Genomic DNA, 20,916 nt, shown 5'->3' with positions numbered 1-20,916 from the left:
TGGGCGGATCACGAGGTCAGGAGATGGAGACCATCCTGGCTAACACAGTGAAATCCCACCTCTACTAAAAATACAAAACAAACAAACAAACAAACAAATACCCGGGTGTGGTGGCGGGTGCCTATAGTCCCAGCTACTCAGGAGGCTGAGGCAGGAGAATGGCGCGAACCCAGGAGGCAGAGCTTGCAGTGAGCCGAGATCAGGCCACTGCACTCCAGCCTGGGCAACAGAGCGAGACTCTAAAAAAAAGACAAAAAAAAAAAAAAAAAAGAAAGAAAGAAATCTGCACTTGTACTCACTAACTCTATAAAGATAAAATATATATTAAATTTTCTTTTTTTTTTTTTTTTTCCTGTAGTATAAAGGGCTCCCTCAGCGCAGGTAAGTATGTTATTATTCATGCTCTATCATATTCCAATTTCATTTTAACTACAGGTTAGCATATCAACTGCCATACTCATTTTCTATTGAAAGGTCATTGTTGCTGTTTGTGTGGTTTTTGAGCAGAAGAAATATGCACTCCGAACAGTGTTATACATCTATTAGTTATTCCTTAATAACTTATTATGCTACTTGGATGAATATAAGAATGTAATATATACCACTAGGTAAGTTATATTTTCTCAAGTAGAAAGAAAGAATTGAAAAACTAGATTATCTTATGATACCTAATTTAATTTCTATGTTCCATAGATGAAGAAACTGAGTCCCACGTAAGTTAAATAACTTGCCCTGAATTTCAGAGTATACTAGTATATAGGGATACATTGAGGACCATAACTGAGGGCCCTTGGATCTATGTTCCACATAGCTTATGTAATTAATAAAAGTCTCAATGTTACACCGCAAATATGTCTATCTACAGAAATTTATTAAATAGCATTTTTAATAGTAAATGAGGAGTCAAAAAGGTTGGCTTACATAAAGACACTATGTAAAGTATTTTTCTTAATGTAATCATTGCATTGTTAGAGTTGTGTTTTCTCTGAACTATCCATCGTGAGTTTTTTTTTTTTTCTAACTTTTGTATAACTAATCCTATCTCACTTAGATCTTCTAGTAATTCACATCTGGGAGTTCACTTTCCTCCCATCACTTGTCTCAGCAGGGTTAGGCTACAAAGGTAACACTTTACCTTCTTGCAGTGTGCTATATTTCATTTTGTAATTACATCAAAAGACATTTTAAAAAAGAGGAAAGAAAAGCTCAATGTATTTTACAGAATGTATTTTGTGCCAAGTCTGAAGTACCACATTACTTGCGAATACCAGAGAGTTTTCAAAGCATTTTCATTGTATTTCACATTATTTCATTTAATTCTCCCACTTATCTGTAGAGGTAGGTGAGGTAGGTTTTAATGTCTCTGTTTTATACATGAGAAAACTTGGCATCGGAAGAATAACTGACTTGCCCGAGTTCACAGTGGTATTAAATGGTGAAGCTCTCCATTATGCTTCTCCCTCTACAGTTTTCTGAGATAATCAGTGTTACTTAATAGTAGCTGCCTAGAACATACCTACTATAATTATAAAATACCTACCCTCAAAGCCACACACTAGCCCTTTTCCCATTTATCACACTTCTATAGAGCAGGGGTCAGCAAACCAAAACCCACAGATCAAATTAGAGTCCTTCCTATTTGTGTAGATAAGATTTATTAAAATACAACCACAGTCATTCATTTACATATTGTCTATGGCTGTTTCCCCACTACAATGGCAAAGGTAAGTAGTTGGGAGGAAGGTCATATGGTCCCAAAGTCTTCAGTACTCTTTGGACTTTGCCTTGAATGTGTGCTGACCCCTGCTATAGAATATGAACAGCTAACGTACATTTCCAGACTCTTGCAGCTATTCTTTCAGAAACTACAGAAATCTCTGAGTAATGTTTCCGGGAAATGTTTTTAAAATAAACAGACTTGACTGGCTTGGCTCTTCTTTTCTTTGTCCTTTTCCTATATTTGCTTCTTCTAACCTCTATTGTGAACAATATCTGGGATTGCAGTAGTTACTTTGTATCGATGAAGAGACAAACATATGAACAAATGATGATGGACAGAAGGAAAAAAGAGTCAGGGTGCCGAATTACATTTCTGAGCAACCTCTTCAGCCCTGGACTTTGTGGATCTATAAAGAATTATCTACTTATTAAACACACTGATAGTAATGTTACTTGATTATAATTTTTAAAAAATTGGCTGGGTGCGGTGGCTCACACCTGTAATTCCAGCACTTTGAGAGGCTGAGGCGGGCAGATCACGAAGTCAGGAGATCGAGACCATCCTGGCCAACACGGTGAAACCCCGTCTATACTAAAACAAACAAACAGCAACCAAAAAATTAGCTGGGCATGGTGGCAGGCACCTGTAGTCCCAGCCACTGGGGAGGCTGAGGCAGGAGAATGGCGTGAACACGGGAGGCGGAGCTTGCAGTGAGCCGAGATCGCGCCACTGCACTCCAGCCTGGGTGAGAGGGATACTCTGTCTCAAAAAATAAATAAATAAATAAATAAATAAATAAATAAACAAATAAAATATAATGGATGCATTCAAAATCCTGTCATTTACTGAGTCATAACAATCGTGTTAGCTTCCATGTTAAGGCCACTAAATATTGAATCAGTTTAGGATTCAGCATTTTACTTCTTTATCTACACCCACTCCCTTAGTGATCTTATATAATCTCATGAATATACACTGTGTTTATGTGATGATTAATCTTAATTCTATCACAAGGCCAGTCATGTATTCAGCTAGCTACTCAGCAACTCTACATGGAAGTTTATCCGCATTTCAAACTTGACATCTGCAAAACCTGGTCCTCTTGAAGATTTCCCCATTCCAGTTAGTAGTAATTTAATGTTTCAAGGCTTAAGCCAACAACTGTGGAGTCATCTTTGATTTTTGTCTGCCACCTACATTATATATTTAAGCAAATCTAGTCGTAACCCTATCAAAATATATCCAAAAATCTCAGCACTTCTCAGCACCTCCTACTCTACCACCCTTATCCGAGCCACCGTCATTTCTTGCACAGATTATTGCAACTGCCTCTTAACTCTTCCCTTTGCTCCTAAAACTGAGTTTGCAAATTATATCAGTGAGAAAATTATGACAGTAAAAGAGATATGATATAACCCACCCTCCATCTTGCCTTTCCCCTAATCATTCCTGAGCTTAGGCTAAGCTAACTTTGGAAAACATTTAGTTTATAGTTTAAATGATAATAGACCTCCCCCAAAACTGAGTCACCTTTGGAAAGCTAATGAAAGGTCATTAGGCTAGCAGGAGCTAACGTGTAGACTGGTCACTACCTGTGCAACTTTACTACTGTAGATTGGCCTTTTGAGGTATCTTTTCAGGTTTTTTGCAAGCCTGACCCCCATGGATCCACCTGGACTGATTGTTCCTGTGACTCCACCTGGGAGGGACTTAGCTCAAGAGGACAGCTTCCATCCCCTATGATTTCATTTCTACCCCTACCAGTTAGCAGCAATCACCCATTATCTGACTTTTGAATTGAGTCCTTATTGGAGCTAAGCATCCATCACCCATCCCTTCCCCACAACTGCCTTTGAAAAACCTTAACCTATGAGCCTGAGATAAGACTGATTTGAGTAATAACTCTATTGCCCATGTGGTATGGCTGGCTTTGCATCAATGAAAATCTTTCTTTACTGCAAGGTTATGGTCTTTATTTATGCAGCAGTCAGAAAGAACCTGTCGGGTGGCTCTTCCTGAAACCACCATTTAAAAGTGAAAGTAAAATTTTCACTATTTATAAGTGAAAAGTAAGCACTTAAATTTGGAGTCTTGTCAGGGACCCACCATCACAGTTGCTTGTGGTTTTTCAGTCCCCTGCCAGTGTGACAGACCTGGAGATCAGCTCTCACAGCTGCACATTTAACTAAACACCATCTAAGACAACTTTAGACTGGTCTGGCAGGTATTCTAGGAGCTGCCAACATTTTCTTTCTCCTGATGCATTCAACTCCCTTAGGGGTCTTGATTAGCTCTCCCTGAATAGTAGGAGGCGCCTTGCTTCAGGAGATTTCTCCTCAACTGGGGAGACCTTGAGAAGATTACTCAGAGAACAGGAAGTTAGTTTGGAGGAATACTCTTGGAAATTATTGGTTAGGGAACTAGCTTTGGAAGCCCCCCTCCCCCTTTTTTGTCTTATCTTTGTTGTGTGTGTTTTTATATGTGGAGGGGATCTCTGAAAGAATTGCTGATTAAGTTCAGCAAGACTAACTCAGAGAACCTCTGTGTCTGTTTTGTTACATTATGTTCTTCAGCTGGAATGGATAACATTAATTCGGTTCCCATAAGCAGCCCATTGGGTAGTATCTTGCAAAATTAAAAGGCTTTTGCATATGGTTTCATGAGATAGAATAAGGTGATTTTCCTTTGTATTGCAGCTTTGCCCCTAAAGCTATGTTAAGGCAAACAGGATCCCCAGGGCCACGCAGGGAAAGGGACACCATAAACCTGGCATGCTAGCAAAAGAGTAAGAACTTTTATTTAATCAGTCAGGCTTCTGGCTTCTCTTTCTCTCTGTATGAACTACTTGAATAAATAATAAAATTTGCTGTCTCCTCTGCAGGGTTTTGATTAATAGGAAAAAGGATTTGTGAGGCTAGTCTTAGGCTGTAGCAAATTTGGTGTACTTTGTGCTATAAATTTGTATTTTTGTGTTGTTCTGTCATAAAGAGGGTTAACACAGTATAAAATGTGGGCTTAGGACCCCTCTAAGCCGGATATTCAAGCCATTCTGGCAGACTGGTTACAAACTTTGCTGTGCATCTCTAAAACGAAAACCAAATGAGGGTTCCCCTCTCATCTTCCTTTATGCTCTTGAGAGCATGACTTTGTGACTGCATCGGGGTACGATCTTTTGGTCTCCATCATTCAGAAGGCAGAGATTTGGGGGTTCATTTCAGGAAGTCAGTCTGAGAGGACTGGGAGTCTGAGAGGAGTCAGCACACTCTTCATCCCAAACACATTAAGATATTGAGTAAGTATTGCCCCATGGGGCCTTTGTCATCTTTTGCTATCTTAAGCCCATTTGCAATAGTGAATTCTGGGAGATCATAGAGATGCCTCCTCTGTCGCCCTTCTAGAAATACCTTATATGTTTATATGCTAAAAACCTGAGAAATTGCTATCCAGACTTTTATAGGCTTTTGGATTGAGTCGCTATTGGACTAAGTACATCAGTGAAAGAAAAGGGATTTTAGAGATCTCTAATTCTTAACAATTAAAAAAAAGTTAAATTAAAAAAGGGATGTGTAATAACAACATGGCTGGACTTAGAAAGTTCTCTTGAGCAGGGTAAATCCTTTGCAAGCTTGAAAATGTTCTAGACTGCTTCTGGGAAAATGAATTGCACGCACTGTATGCTATAGATCAGTTGCTAAGGCTTTGCCCATTCACAATGGTGGCCTGGACTCAATTTTTGGCTTTGGAAGCAATCCTTTGTGGATTGATACTTTTGGGACATTTGTCATTTCTTGATTATTTTCCCTTTCCTGAATAGCCTCTGAGTTTGCAACATTTGCGAAGATTCTAGATCTTCTAAACATTGCTTATAATCCTTTTGAAGACATCTTATGCATCTGTGGTTAAGTGATACTGTGTCCAGAATTGGTGGGTTCTTGGTCTCGCTGACTTCAAGAATGAAGTCCGGGACCCTCGCGGTGAGTGTTACAGTTCTTAAAGTTGGTGTGTCTGCAATTTTCTTCCTTCAGATGTTCAGATGTGTCCACAGTTTTTTCCTTCTGGTGGGTTTGTGGTCTGGCTGACTTCAGGAGTGAAGCTGCAGACATTTGCAGTGACTGTTACAGCTCTTAAAGGTGGTGCATCTGGAGTTCTTCATTCCTCCCAGTGGGTTCATGGTCTCCCTGGCTTCAGGAGCAAAGCTGCAGACCTTAGCAGTGAGTGTTACAGCTCTTAACGCCACGTGGACCAACAGTGAACAGCAGCAAGATTTACCCTAAAGAGCTAAGAACACACCTTCTACCATGTGGAAAGCCACCAGGGTTGCTGCTGGCTGGGACAGCTGCTTTTATTCCCTTATCTGATCTCACCACATCCTGCTGATTGGTCCATTTTACAGAGAGCTGATTGGTCCATTTTACAGAGAGCTTATTGGTCTGTTTTAAAGAGAGATGATTGGTCCATTTTGACAGAGTGCTGATTGGTGCATTTACAATCCCTAAGCTAGACACAGAGTGCTGATTGGTGCTTTACAATCCTTTAGCTAGACACAGAGTGCTAGACAGAAAAGTTCTCCAAGTCTCCACTAGGTTAGCTAGATAAAGAGTACGGATTGGTGTATTTACAAACCCTGAGCTAGACACAGTGCTGATTGGTGCATTTGCAATCCTTTCGCTAGACACAGAGTGCTAGACAGAAAAGTTCTCCAAGTCTCCACTAGCTTAGCTAGATACAGAGTACTGATTGGTGTATTTACAAACCTTGAGCTAGACACAGGGTACTGATTGGTGTATTTACATTCCCTTAGCTAGACATAAAGTTGCTCCAATTCCCCACTAGACCCAGGAGCCCAGTTGGCTTCACCTAGTGGATCCTGCACCAGGGCCACAGGCAGAGCTGCCCGCCAGTACCAGGCTGTGCGCCCGTACTCCTCAGCCCTTGGGTGGTGGATGGGACCGGGCGCCACAGCACAGGGGGCAGCGCTCCTCCAGGAGGCTCAGGCCATGAAGGAGCCCAGAGCAGGGTGGGAGGAGGGTCAGGCATGGTGGGCTGCAGGTCCCAAGCCCTGCCCCCTGGAGAGGCAGCTGAGGCCCTGTGAGAATTCAAGCGCAGCACCGGTGGGCTGGCAGTGCTAGGGAACCCTGCGCACCCTCTGCAGCTGCCGGCCCGGGTGCTAAGCCCCTCACTGCCCAGGGCCAGCAGCGCCTGCGGGCAGCTCCGAGTGCAGGGCCTGCCGAGCCCATGCCTACTCAGAACTCGTGCTGGTCCATGAGCCTGGCGGCAGCCCCGATTCCCACCCATGCCTCTCCCTCCACACCTCTCCACAAGCAGAGGGAGCCAGCTCCAGCCTCAGCCAGCCCAGAGAGGGGCTCCCACAGTGCCCTGGCGGGCTGAAAGACTCCTCAAGCATGGTCAGAGTGGACGCCAGGCAAAGGAGGCGCTGAGAGTGAGGGCCATCAGCACATTGTCACTTCTCAATACCATCAGTTAAGGCTTACTTATTTCACGCAGGAGGTTGTCTTTACAGCTATTGTTTTAAAGCCCCTGCTCTCCCTCTGCAAACTTCCCATTTGATGAAATTCTACCTTGAGTCTCAGTTTTCCCCTGTCTATTCCTCTTTTCTCTTATAACTAATATTTTTTTATCACACTACCAGATGTGTTTCTGTGTATGTTTATGTGTTGTGTGTGTGATGTTTATATGAAACAACTATAATTAATTGGCTTAAAGAAAAATAAGAACTTAAAACAAATATATTGCCAGAAAAAAATATAAACTTTCATGCCTTTAGGTCATGTGACTCTAATAATCTTTAGACAATAAAGACAGTTTAAAGACTATTGGTAAAGTAAAAGAAAAATGTCTTCAACATTTAGACGTTTGGTCCAAATTCGGCAGGTTGAATACTGTCTTTGTTAGAATTTTAAGGCTATAAACTACTTCTATCACTTTTTTCTAATTGTTTGACTTGTCTGTTGTAGAGTCATATATTCTAGGTAAGGTCTGGGGACATACAGAGTTAGCCAGGTTTGCTAAACTAGCTTGGGAAGAGTCAGACATTACAACTCTGTTCTTGTACTGGGCTCTGCAAGCTGATACATGGTTAAAAATTGCTTATTTACAAGGTTCCTCAACCAAAATAAAAGTTGCTGAAAGTTGGCATTGTAACATGTACTTGAGACTACTGAAGAAACAATTATACATGCAAGGTGTGTAAGGAAAGTAGAATGTTTTTGGTAAAAGCAAATAAGAAAGCATGAAAATATTGTTAAAGAGAAGATAACTTTGTTTAGTTCTGAGGATTTTAAAGATTGTCCTGTCCAAAAAAAAAAAAAAAAAAAAAAAAAAAGGAATGGGACAAAACTGAAGGTTTAGGCAAGTTGTAAACAATTTGTGAAAGAGGATCTTATAAAGAAAGTTCTGTGAGTATGAGCTAGTTGGCTAAGATTTAAAGGAAATGATCTAGTTTTACCATAGGTTGAATATTGAAATAAAAGCACACTGATGCAAGCCTCAAATATGGGCTCATGTGTCTGATTAACAAGGTTTTCTTAGACATTTGGTCTGCTGTTTAACAGAAAATTATAAAATATTATAAAAATGCTTATGGAAATTTTACCTCATATTCAAACTAAGATATGATGTATTTGTTTATGAAGTTTTATTAAGAATTTTGTTTAATGTTAATAGTACCACTAATGTCAAGGTAAATTTTGGCTTTCTCTTTTGAACAAGATCTTTGTGTAATATTAAAAGATAATAAAAGACTTTTGTTTACCTTTTAAATAAATGACAGGAAATAAAGGAGAACAGAGAGAGGAGGCAGATTCTGTTTGCCTTACGCTGTCTTTATTGGTCCTGTTTGAAATGCTGAGTCTCCCCTCTACCAGTGAGTAAAGTGACCTGGGATTTTATTTTGTAATATAATGTGTTTAAAACTTTGATATCTGACAAACTTTCCAAAGTCAAATTCTAAATTAAGCTTTAAAAAATAATCTGGTTAGCCTTTTAGCTATTAGATATCCTAAAGTTCAAAAGAGATGTATTTGGATTATTTGGTATATAAAAATCACACAGGAAGCAATGTAGGGTATAAAATAATGTTTGACTTTCTTTGGTCTATATTTGAATAAATATGTTATTGGTGTGTGTTCCAAAATTGTATAAGGTTCCTATAATTCTGATAGGTCTCAATACATGTTAACAGTAATAATTAAGACTGTTATGTTAAATTACTGTGTGCCACATAGATGTCCAGACCTTAACTGTGGCTGTTCTCAGACTTTCGTCATCCACAATTGTTTTACATTTGTCCTTTCCAAAAGGGACTTTTATAATCAGCTATAGGACTCTGACAGGTGCTCTTGCAGGCAGGTTTCTGATGACTTTAGAGATTGCAACATTAGAATATAATTAAAAAAAAAAAACTCCCAGGACTCTCATGGGAGCTGAAATGTTTATAAACATTAAGCAGAACAGGAGTTAATTATCTGGATTGAACTAATGGAAAACCAACATAATCCCTTCATAACCTTTTGTTTGAAACATTGCTAATTTTTTTTTTGTTTGTTTGTCTGTTTTTCAAAGTCCAGAAAACCTTTTCTCTTTTGAGTTATATATAAATATAAAAAATTGGGTAAAATACATTTCTGTGATCAAAATATGGAGCATACTTCTTTCTAAATGATTTCTCCAGAATTTGAAAACTATTTTTAAGTATAATTATTTATGAAAGTATAGGTATTTGCATAACTTCATTAAGAATCTGTTTTCTTAGGCCGGGCGCGGTGGCTCAAGCCTGTAATCCCAGCACTTTGGGAGGCCGAGACGGGCGGATCACAAGGTCAGGAGATCGAGACCATCCTGGCTAACACGGTGAAACCCCGTCTCTACTAAAAAATACAAAAACTAGCCGGGCGAGGTGGCGGACGCCTGTAGTCCCAGCTACTCGGGAGGCTGAGGCAGGAGAATGGCGTGAACCCAGGAGGCGGAGCTTGCAGTGAGCTGAGATCCGGCCACTGCACTCCAGTCTGGGCGACAAAGCGAGACTCTGTCTCAACAAAAAAAAAAAAAAAAAAAAAAAAAAAAAGAATCTGTTTTCTTTTGTAACAGGACACCATTGGAGACACTGGTTAATTTTACCAAGGCTTTGACTGGAATGGCATACTATCAGACTGCTTTAAGGAATAAAAGTTGATTTATGGAGCCAATAAAATGCCCCTGGAAAAACTGACATCATACCTTGTCCATGCAATTCCTGTAGAGGGTTCCTGACCTGTGGTAAGTAAGGAATGTAACTTTCTGACAGGTCCATGAGCCCTAAGTTATCTTGAGACCTCGAGGTGAGGAATACTCCCAATTTGTACAGATATTTGTAAGCACAGTTAAATTCATGGCTGGGCTCATGACTTTAGAAAGTCTAATCTGAGATTCCTTATGTAATAAAGCTCCAGCAAAGCCATTTTTAAAAAAGAGCTTGCATGGCAAATACTTGCTTTTATGGCTTTAAGCAAATATTCAGGTCAAGTATAATAAGACTAACACTTATTTTGCAAGTTATTTTGTCCTACTATGATTTGTGTTCAGTAAAACCAGTGACTGGAGGGAGAAAAATTAGGTTTCAGAAAAAAACTATAATATATCTGTTGTTAGATTCTAGTCTTGTTCATCGTTCCTGAGTTTACATAATTTTCTGAAATTTGAACTGAATTCTGAATCTTTCTAGGCTACAAGTCCCAAATTATTGCTTTCAAATTTTTCTTCCATTTTTTATGACTTAGACTCGATGAAACTGCTACTACCTGTTTCCTGAGGCCCTGCAAGCTGAGCTTATTCCTTGTTATACAGGTGAGAAGAATATGTCAGGTCGCCAGTGCCTTCCTTCTCTATAACTAAAGGTTCTTTGAGTCTAACATCTGGATAAATTGTGCCCAACATTAAACTTCATTTTTCTTCTGTCTCTATAGAAACACCTCTTATTAAAAATCAATTTGCCTTCATCACAGACAGAAGTCAAGACCATCTAAGATGCTATCTCGTGATATGGGAAACAGCTGTTTAACTGAGCTGATCTAGTTTCAGGACTAGTCTGCAGTTCATTTAAGTGCTGTGCTAAAACTGTTGATAAGGATATTAACATCTTTGTCACATAAGCCTAGGAATACTAACTGGGAACTCCATGAGTACATGCAAACAGCTGCAAAGTGGTTTTATTTTTATTTCCCTTGTGAATAACCCATCTCAACCCCCAACTATGCCTCTTGTCAACAGGAAGAAGCTAGAGTGATCATCAGCCTTTTCCCATCTTTATAGCCAACACCTTAAGAGTAAGGTGCTATGGAACCCAAAGCAGGGTTTAAAACTACCTTTGCAAATTATATCAGGGAAAAAATTATGACAGTAAAAGAGATCTAATTTACCTGCTCCCCCCAATCTTGCATTTCCCTTCAACATTCCTGAGCTTAGGCTAAGCTAACTTTGAGAGACATTTCGTTTATATGACTTTTATCTTATTTTATTTTGTTATTTTTATAGAGATGAGGTATCCATAAATTTCCCACGTTTGTATCAAACTCCTGGATTCAAGCAATCCTCCCACCTTGGCCTCCCAAACCTCAAGGATTACAGGAATGAGAATGTACCCAGTCTATATGACATTTAGTTTTAAATGATAATAGGCATCCCCAACGACTCAACCACCTTTGTAAATCTAATGAAACATTATCAGGCTAGGGGGAGGAGCTAAGGTGTGGTCTGATCACAACATCACTACTATAGATTGCCCTTTTGAGATATTTGTTCAGGTTTTTGCCTGTCAAAAACCTGGACCTGATTGCTGCTGTGGTTCCACATGGGAGGACTCAGCTTAAGAGGATAGCTTTGCCCTCCTACAATTTTATCTCTGCCTGAACCAATCAGCAGCAAGTAGCCATTACCTGGCCACCCCATCCCTTCCCTCAAACTGTCTTTGAAAAAATGCTAACCTAAAAGCCTGAGATGAGATTGATTTGAGTAACAACCCCATCTTCTGTGTAGTATGGCGCGCCTTGTGTGAATTAAACTTTTCTTTAGCGCAATGCTATGGTCTTTATTTATGCAGTGGGAAGGAAGAACTGATCAAGCAATTATACGTCTACTCTTGTCTTATTTGGTCTATTCTCTATACCTTAGTCAGAATGACCCAGTAAAACTGAAAAGAAGACAAAGTCATTTCTCTGCTCAAAATTTTTCAATGATTTGCTATTTTTCTTAAATAGAAGCCAAAATATTTGACAACCTACAAAATGCTTTGCAATCAGTCCCACTTCCAGCCCAACCCTACCTTGTTATTTTCATGACCTCATCTCATATTATAGCCTCTTTCATTCATTGTCCTCTGGCTACATTTTCTTGCTTACTTGTCTTCCTGAACATGCCAAGCATTCTCCTGCCTGGAAGTCTACTCTGGTTGTTTTCTTTGTTCACATTGCTCTTCACCCAAATAGCTACATGGATATCTCTTTTCCTGCAGATTTCTGTTCAAATTTGATTACTTCAGTGAGCTCTTCCTCAACTATTCTGTATAAAACAGCCAACTATTAACCACTTCCCTTAAGATGACAGCAAGAATAAGGAAAGGAAAAAGGAAAATAAATAAAAGCACAAAAGATTATCCACTTTCCTTTCCCATTCCTATATTCTCTAATCTTCCATGCTTTATTTCTATCATTAACTTTTTCTTATGATATATAATTTACGTACTATAATATACACTACTCTTAAGTATTTGCTTTTTCTCCTTAGCTCTTATGTCTTCTATAATAGTATATACTTTACTTCTATTTAGTTAGTGATTTATTTTTTGAGGCAGGATCTCAATTCTGTCACCCAGGCTGCAGTGCAGTGGTTTAATCACAGCTCACTGCAGCCTCAACCTCCCAGGCTCAAGCAGTCCTGAATAGCTGGGACTACCAGTTCACACCACCACAGTTGGATATGTTGTTTAAAAAAAAATTGTAGAGATGGCATCCCCCTATGTTGTGCAGGCTGGTCTTTAAGTCCTGGGCTCAAGCGATCCTCCACCTCTGCCTCCCGAAGTGCTAAGATTAAAGGCATGAGTCACCACACCTGGTCATATTTATTTGTTTACTTATTTACTATATATCTTCCTAAATTCAATTTAAAAATGACAAGGGCAGACATTTTGTTTATTTTATTTGTAGAGAACCCACGGTTTTTTTAGTAACTTTCTGGTGAAGAATTTAACATGCATTTTCTCATTTAATCCTCACATTAATGAATTATTTCCTCCACAGAAAAAAGGAAAAACTCAAACTTACTATATTTAAAATAATGGGCATTAATCATATTGCCAGTGAGTAGTGATGATAGTGATGACTAGTGTGGAGCAGCTACTGCAAGGACGCTGGCTGCAGAGCGTGAGACATGGACAGGGTTGTGTGCTCTGCAGTGCTGGTAGGAGCTAGGAGCAGGCTAGAGCCAAGACCCCTACTTGGTTGATGGGGCAGAAGCCCGTGCTCCCTAGCACAGCTGTAGCCACCCAGCTTTGGCTCTGGACTCCAGCATCGCTGCACTCTCAGGGACCCAGGAAGCTCCTCGCCATCGCAGGTTTGAAGGTACCTGCTCCTGCTCCCTGGCCTCTCCCCACTTCTAGCACCCGCTCTAGCATGGGACAAAGTTGTGACCAAGCCTGGGTGCTGTTGTAGCTCGACCAAGTGTGCGGGCACTTAGGGCAGCACTGACATACCAGCTTCCTGCTGCCTCAACCTCCTCCAGAATTCGGGCACCAGGAGGGAGGCTGGCCAGGGGTGGGTGGTGAGAGTGGCTCAGCGTGGGCCTGCGGCACCCCTCAACACAAACAGCGTGGGCACTGTGGACAGCATGTTGATGGTGGCAGGTGGCAGGTGGCAGACAGGCCCTTTGGTGGAAAGGGGTGCATCCCAGGTGAAACCCCACCTTCAAGGCAGGGATGGCCTGAAGCTATCAGTTGTCAGTTCTAGCTGGAGTCCACTTCCCAGAGTGAGAACTTACGGTGCTTTTTTTGGGCCTGTCAATAACAGTTCATGGACAAATGAGAGCATATTTCCTCCCTTCTGAGCCCATTAAAACCCTGCACTCAGCCAGACTCGGACATATGTCGGGACTACCAGCTATGGGAAGGAACTACCTACTTCAGGTCTCCTGGTGTCATAAGGATGACATGTCTGCAGAAAGGAGCGACCCACTAGGGGACTCCTTTGAGCTGTTCTGTTGCTCAATAAAGCTCTTCTCCACCTTGCTCACCCTCCAGGTGTCCGCATACCTCATTTTTTTAAGAGGCAGGACAAGAAGTCAGGACCAACTGAATGGTGGGAATGAAAGAGCTGTAACACAAACAGGGCTGAAACTCCCCCCTGATCGCCATGCTGAGGGCAGTGAAAGGAGAGAAGAGCTGAAGAGGTCCTTTGGGGATGCCAGACCTAGAGGCTCCCCGAGCCAGGGTTTTGATACCCCCTTTGGGGCTCTGTGGTTCCTTGTGTCTGGAAGCTTCTGGGTGCCACCACATTCCCCTCATCCGGGCACAGGTGCCCACAGTGGAAGCTGCTTGTGGTACATCTGATCCAGCCACAGCCTTACACAGATCTGGCACTTGTGCCGGTGACTGGAGCTGTCCACGCTGCTGCAGCAGCCAGCATGCCTGGTTGTGCACAGTGTGTGGACCCCACGCTCACTTTCTCACATACCCCTTGCCACACCGTGCCTGGCTTACCCTTGGTCAGCGTGGGATCCTAGCCAGTAGCGCAAGCCAAGCACAGCCTGCCAGGCTGACTGGGCAGAATGAGCCCAGTGGGCCCAAGCAAAACTCAGGCAAACATGCCACTGGTCACAGAGGTTTCCGGATGGAAAAGCAACACTCTAAGGAACTCAAGACAGTAGTATTGCCAAGATTTTAACTTTAACTTTGCGAAGTCACAGAATACCCTCTTAATTACCATGCTCTATATCCTCCTAGCCACTCTGTAGAACAAAGTTCAGACAAAACAAATAGTAACATGATTGAAATGGAGATTGGCAGGATACTAGAACAAGCAGATATCAAGCTACTTCAGAACAATATCCTCTTAGTTGTCATATCTAAGAGAAAAAGTAAATAAGCTCATAATAAAATACAGAGAACAAAAAAGCTGAGAATGCATGATTAATATAATATCAATTTGAGAAAATACTACATTTAAAACTAGTTGTCAGTAGAAGCAGGAGTAGAGAAAGGAAGGGAATACAACTCTATTAAGTCAAGTTTCAGGAAGAATTTTCCAGTCGGAAAGAATAAGAAAAGTTATTAGGGAAGTAATAAAGGGTCATTTCTAGAAGATATAAAAACCTATGCATGTCTATCTATTAACTAAAAAAAAAAAAAAGTCAACCCTTTCATCTTGAAAGAGAAAGAGATTCATTTAAATAATCCATTATTAAATGCATCTCTTTCTCTTCCCAAGGCCCCAATAATGTTATGACAAAGTAACACCAAGAATGTGAAAACCCATAGAATTGTAACTATAAAAATTGAGATATTTCAGCCCACTTTTAGTGGATCTAAAGTGAGTTTAAGAGGTAGGAACCATTTAGTAGAGTCAAAAACGATAAAACTTGAAATTCTCTAGAGTAGGATGTTAATGAATGGTGAAAGAATCTGAATATGGAAGCAAAAATTGCCATGGAAAGCAGGGAATGAGGCAAGATTATAAAAACACAGAACCTATTTTTTTCCTCAGGACTCTTATCCTTACCTGAAGTACACAGGTTCCCTTTCTGTTTGAGATTTGAGATCAGTATTTTATTTGCTAAATAAATATGGAGCAGAGGATCCAGACTTGACTCCCCAGGTGTAAGAGAGGAGTGAGACACAAAGCTGGAAAAAAAGAAATAAGAAAAGTTATTTTATCTTTCAGTTTCTTCTCATCATCCCTAAGCTCTCCCACATCTCATGGAGGGACATAACCCCCTCTTTTCAAATTAGCCAGTATCCTACCTTTAGCTATGGTCCTACATTTATTGTCTGTGTAATTAATGAGAGAAATAAGATGGTAAATAACTTTCAAAACGGAGAGTATAGCTGTAACAAAGTCTTTGAAAGCAATTGACATACAAAAATTCTACAAATAAAAGTAAGTTCAAATAATAAAATAGTACATTATTTATAGACTAATGCTTTTCCCATTCCACTGTAGTTTAAAACTATGAACCCAAATGCCATACTGGAAAGAAATGTTAGGGAAATGTCAGCAGTAATTCAGTGGGTCAATGAAAGGGCTTCAACTTAGCAGGATAACTCTCAAATTATATGCAGGATCATATTTGTATTTTCATAGTGATAGTTTTCATAAGAGTATCTCTAAATGAATTTCAAAAATAATTCTTACATTAAAAAGTTTTTTTTTTTCTTTAGGCAATTTTTTAATACAGAGGCTATCCATGAAATATGTATATGTCTTCAGTTGCTGTTGAAAGCAAGATCAGCTACTCCTCTCTCTGAAAAGTATTTTACTTCATCTTCATTCTTGAAGGATATTTTTGAGGCATATAGAATTCAAGGTTGGGAGTGTTGCTGTTATTGTTCTTTTTGTGTTGTTTTGGGTTTTTATTCAGCATGTTGAGAATATCATTTTACTGTTTTCTGACTTTTATTACTGCTATTGATGAGTCACCTTTCAACTTAATATTTTCCCTTGGGCCATTTTTAAGAATTTTTTTATGGTGTATTTGATGAGGTACAGTTTCATTATGTTTCTAGTTGTGGATTTATTTTTATTTCTTTTTTTCCTGAAATTACTTAGGATCCTTGACTCTATGGATTTCTGTTATTGACCATTTCTGAAAAATTATCAGCCACAATTTTTTTTTTTTAACCTTGGCTGGTAACATTTATTATTTGTGTCCTATTTCTTTTTTTTTTTTTTTTCTCCTCTTAGGACTTCAGTTGAAATTATGTTAAGGCAATACCCTGACACAGATGTCTCCACCAGCTTTCCGTAATGGTCCCATTCGGCAAGTCAGCCATGCCTGGTTTCTGATGTCTCTGGCAAGTTCTAATTTGTCCACCCTTCCTGGTTCTTCAGAGAGGAGGGGAACAAATTTTTCTGTTCCTCTAATTCACTCATTCTGACCCTTACTTACCCAGTGTCTTGCGCAGTTGTCTAAAATGTTAGTGCTATAATCAAGTCCTATTCTGCATTACTTAACAGTGGTAGTGCTCATGTGGTTGAACTTTGTCTGTCACTGCACTCGTTTTAGAACACTAACTTTACATTCTTGTATATAATTAGCTATGAGGTCTATGCAGTGAATTTTTAATTTATTAAATTTTGGAGTCCTTTACATTCTTTGTATCCTTTTTTACACCTGTAACATCACATTTTATTTCCCTGTTTCTGCTGATATCCTTTACTTTTGTCTTTGATTTCTTTAACTTAAAAAGCGTAAGAGTTTCTTCTGTCCTGAACTCCTGGGCTCTAGTGGTCTTTCTGGCCTGGAATTAGTAATCTCACAGAGTGATCCATGAAAATATTTAGAAACAACTGAGCTCAAACCACAGCTTAGACCAGTTCCTAAGTAATAAATAAGTTATCTTTGTTTAACATCACACTAGATTGTAAAGTCCTTATAAAAAACAGATTTGCTTATTTTATCCATAACTGAATTTATAGGACCTAGAGGAGCTCTGAGTGTCTGAGAGGTACTCAATACATATTTGTTGAATAAAAGCATGGCCAAAAAAGGATAGAATTGTTTTGTGCTCTTCCTGATGATTTCAATAGGATGTACTTCTGGGTCTATTTTTGTTGTTGTTTGTGTTTCGGTGGGTACATGCTTTTGGTGTGTTTTTACTTTATGTACCTGGCTATCTTTGATTGAGCTAAGCATTATACATAATTAGTTGTACAATTAAGCATAATTAAGCATTGCATAATTATTTGTAGGAATAATTAGAGGACTGAGATGAAGGAAAGCCTTCATCCAGAGAGGATTTCTGTTTGTTTCAGTCATTGGGGGCATTACTTGTTCTCGGTCACATTCAACAGTTTGAATACCTTAGATTACTGAAGGCTCCAGACTTTTAAAATTAGGCTACAATTCTTCAAGAAAGCCAATCATTTTATTTTTTTTATTCACCTTTGTCCCAAAAATGTATTAGGTAGCAACATATTGTGGGATATTTACCTGTTAGACTCTTCATTTTGTTCTATATTTTTTAACTATACATATGTCAATATAAATACTCACATTTATGTAACTAACAAATACTTCTACTGGTTCTAGCTTTCCCTTTGATTTCAGTCTAATAATTATTTCTTTTCTTACAAGACCTGCAGTGATTTTAAGAAGATACTTTTAAATATATGTTATGCAGATTTTTAGAAGTTTTTAATAGAAGTGTTTGTACAAACAATCCTGCCATTATGGGAAACATCTAGCCTCCAGAAAATAACTTTCAGAATAATTTAGAGAGTTTTGATTAAGAATGCAGACAGGAGGCAGGACTAGCTTGCAGCTCCTGCTTGGACAGACAGAGCAGTGTGTGGAGACTCACATCATACAATTTTGTTCCAAGAAATACCACAGGAAAATACCAGGAAAGCTGAGAGAATTCTCTGACCTTTTGAAGGAATTGGATTGCTACCGCAGGCTCCCTGAGATGCCAAAAAATTGAGAGTGTACTTGCTTTCTCAGTAGGGAGGCTGGTGGTCTGGGGCAAGTTCTCAGCCCTGGTCACTAATTGCCTAAAAATGGACTCAGTGCTGTTGGGGGAACACAGTGGGAGTAAGACTGGCCTTTAGGACTGTGGGCTGTGTGGGAGCAGGGTGAGTCCTGTGACTGCTGACTTTCCCCCACTTCTCTGGTGACCTGTATGACTCAGCAGAGGCAACCTAATACACCTGGGAATATAACTCCATTGGCCTGGGAACCAAATTCCCATTCCACACACAGCAGCCGCAGCAAGCCCCACCCAAGGAAAGCCTGAACTAAAACATGCCTATCCCTGCTACCACCTGGTGATTTTTCTCTAATCAGTATAGTTGCCAAAGATAAAGGACATAATCTCTCGGGAGCTCTATGGCTCTGTCCACTGTCTGAGAAACGTGAATATTTAACCAGACATTCCTAGGGCAAGTTTGCATCCTCCCTATAGTACCACAGCTGATGCACTCTTGAAAGTGCCACCTCCTGCCTGGAGGGCAACCAACACAAAACCAGCGCACTGAACAAAAATACAACCAAAGACCCTCACAGAGTTCACCTCACTCTGCTACTATCTTCACCAGAGCAGGTACTGGTATCCACAGCTGAAAGACGTGAAGATGAATCACATCAGAGGACTCCCCAGTACCGGTCCAGAGCTCAGTACCTCTGCTTGGTTGCTAGATGCAAAAGAGCAAAAACAATCACTGAAGTTCAGCTCTCAAGAAGCTCTTCCCTAGGGGGAGGGGAAGAATGCCACAACAAGGGAGCACCTGGTGGGACAAAAAATTCTGAACAGCAGCTCTTGAGTCCCAGATATTCCCTCTGATATAATCTACCTAATGAGAAGAAAACAGAGAAACAATTCTGGTAACATGACAAAACAAGGTTTTTTAACACCCTTAAAAGATCACACTAGCTCACTAGCAATGGATCCAAACCAAGATTAAATCTCTGAATTGCCGTAAAAAAAATTCAGAAGGTTGATTATTAAACTAATCAATGAGGCATCAGAGTAAAGTGAAATCCAACTTGAAATCAAAAACATGATACAGATTATTAAAGAAAAACCTTCAGTGAAATAGATAGCATAAATAAAAACAATCACAACTTATAGAAATGAAGGATACACTTAGAGAAATCCCAAGTGTGCTGGAAGGCCTCAGCAATAGAATAGAACAAGCAAAAGAAAGAACTTCAGAGCTTGAACACAAGGCTTTCGATTACCCATACCATCGAAGACAAAAATGTAATAAATAAATGAACAAAGCCTGCAAAAAGTTTGGGACTATGTTAAGCATCCAAACCTAAGAATAATTGGTGTTTCAGTGGAAAAAGATAAAAAGTTTGGAAAACATACTTGAGGGAATAATCAAAGACAACATCCCCAGCCTTGCTAGAGATCTAGACATCCAAATACAAAACACTCAAAGAACACCTGGAAAATTCATCACAAAAAGATCATTGCCTAGGCACATAGTCATTAGGTTATCTGAAGTCACGACGAAGGAAAGAATCTTAAGAGCACTGAGGCAAAAGCATCAGGTAACCTGTAAAGAAAAACTTATCAGATTAACAGCAAAGGACTAATATGCAGAATCTACAAATAATTCAAACAAATCAGTGAGAAAACAAACAAAAAAACTCATCAAAACGTGGGCTAAGGACATGAATAGACAATCCTCAAAATAAGATACACAAATGGCCAGCAAACATAGAAAAATGCTCAACATCACTAATTATCAGGAAAAGATAAATCAAAACCACAATGTGCTACCATCTTACTCCTGAAAGAATGGCCAAAAATAAAAAAAATAATAAAAATAAGAAATAATAGATGTTGGCATGTACGTGGTGAAAAGGAAACACTTTTACATTGTTGGTAGGAATGTAAACTAATACAACCACTATGGAAAACAATGTGGAGATCCCTTAAAGAACTAAAAGTAGATCTACCATTTGATCCAGCACTGGTATCTATCCAGAGGAAAATAAGTCATTATACCAAAAAGATACTTGCATGCACATGTTTATAGCAGCACAATTTGCAATTGAAAAAAAAAAACAAAAAACAGGAATAAGCCCAAATGTCCATCAATCAATGAGCGGATAAAGAAAGAAAAAAAAAAAAAAACAAAAAAAAACAAACTATGTATATATGTGTGTGTGTGTGTGTGTGTGTGTGTGTGTGTGTGTGTGTATGTTTATAGCAGCACAATTTGCTGCTATAAATACACACACACACCATGGAATACTACACAGCCATAAAAATGAATGAAATAATAGTATTTGCAGCAACGTGGATGGTATTGGAGACTATTATTCTATGTGAAGTAACTCAGGAATGGAAAACCAAACATCGTATGTTCTCATGTAGTGACAAAGTTATGAGGACACAAAGGCATAAGAATAATACAATAGACTTTGGGAACTTGGGAGAAATGGTGGGAGGTTGGTGAGGAGTATAAGAGTACACATTGGGTACA

General features: G+C 39.5%; 1 protein-coding gene across 13 annotated transcripts in view; it reads right to left on the bottom strand.

Annotated features, from left to right (window-relative positions):
* Positions 1-20,916, bottom strand: part of EYS (eyes shut homolog) — a 413,676-nt gene that overhangs the window by 335,057 nt on the left and 57,703 nt on the right. For 12 of the 13 annotated variants that reach the window (XM_065543880.1, XM_065543879.1, XM_065543882.1 and 9 more), the window contains exon 2: positions 15,481-15,602. The exons of the other annotated variant lie outside the window; for it this stretch is intronic. The gene's annotated coding sequence lies outside the window, so the exon portion shown is untranslated. The remainder of the gene's footprint in view (positions 1-15,480; positions 15,603-20,916) is intronic. 13 annotated transcript variants of the gene reach the window in all.

The sequence above is a fragment of the Macaca fascicularis genome, chromosome 4 (assembly GCF_037993035.2).
Source record: "Macaca fascicularis isolate 582-1 chromosome 4, T2T-MFA8v1.1".
Classification (NCBI taxonomy): domain Eukaryota; kingdom Metazoa; phylum Chordata; class Mammalia; order Primates; family Cercopithecidae; genus Macaca; species Macaca fascicularis.
Note: the sequence above shows the minus strand (reverse complement) of the source record. Positions and strands in the feature narration are given on the sequence as shown.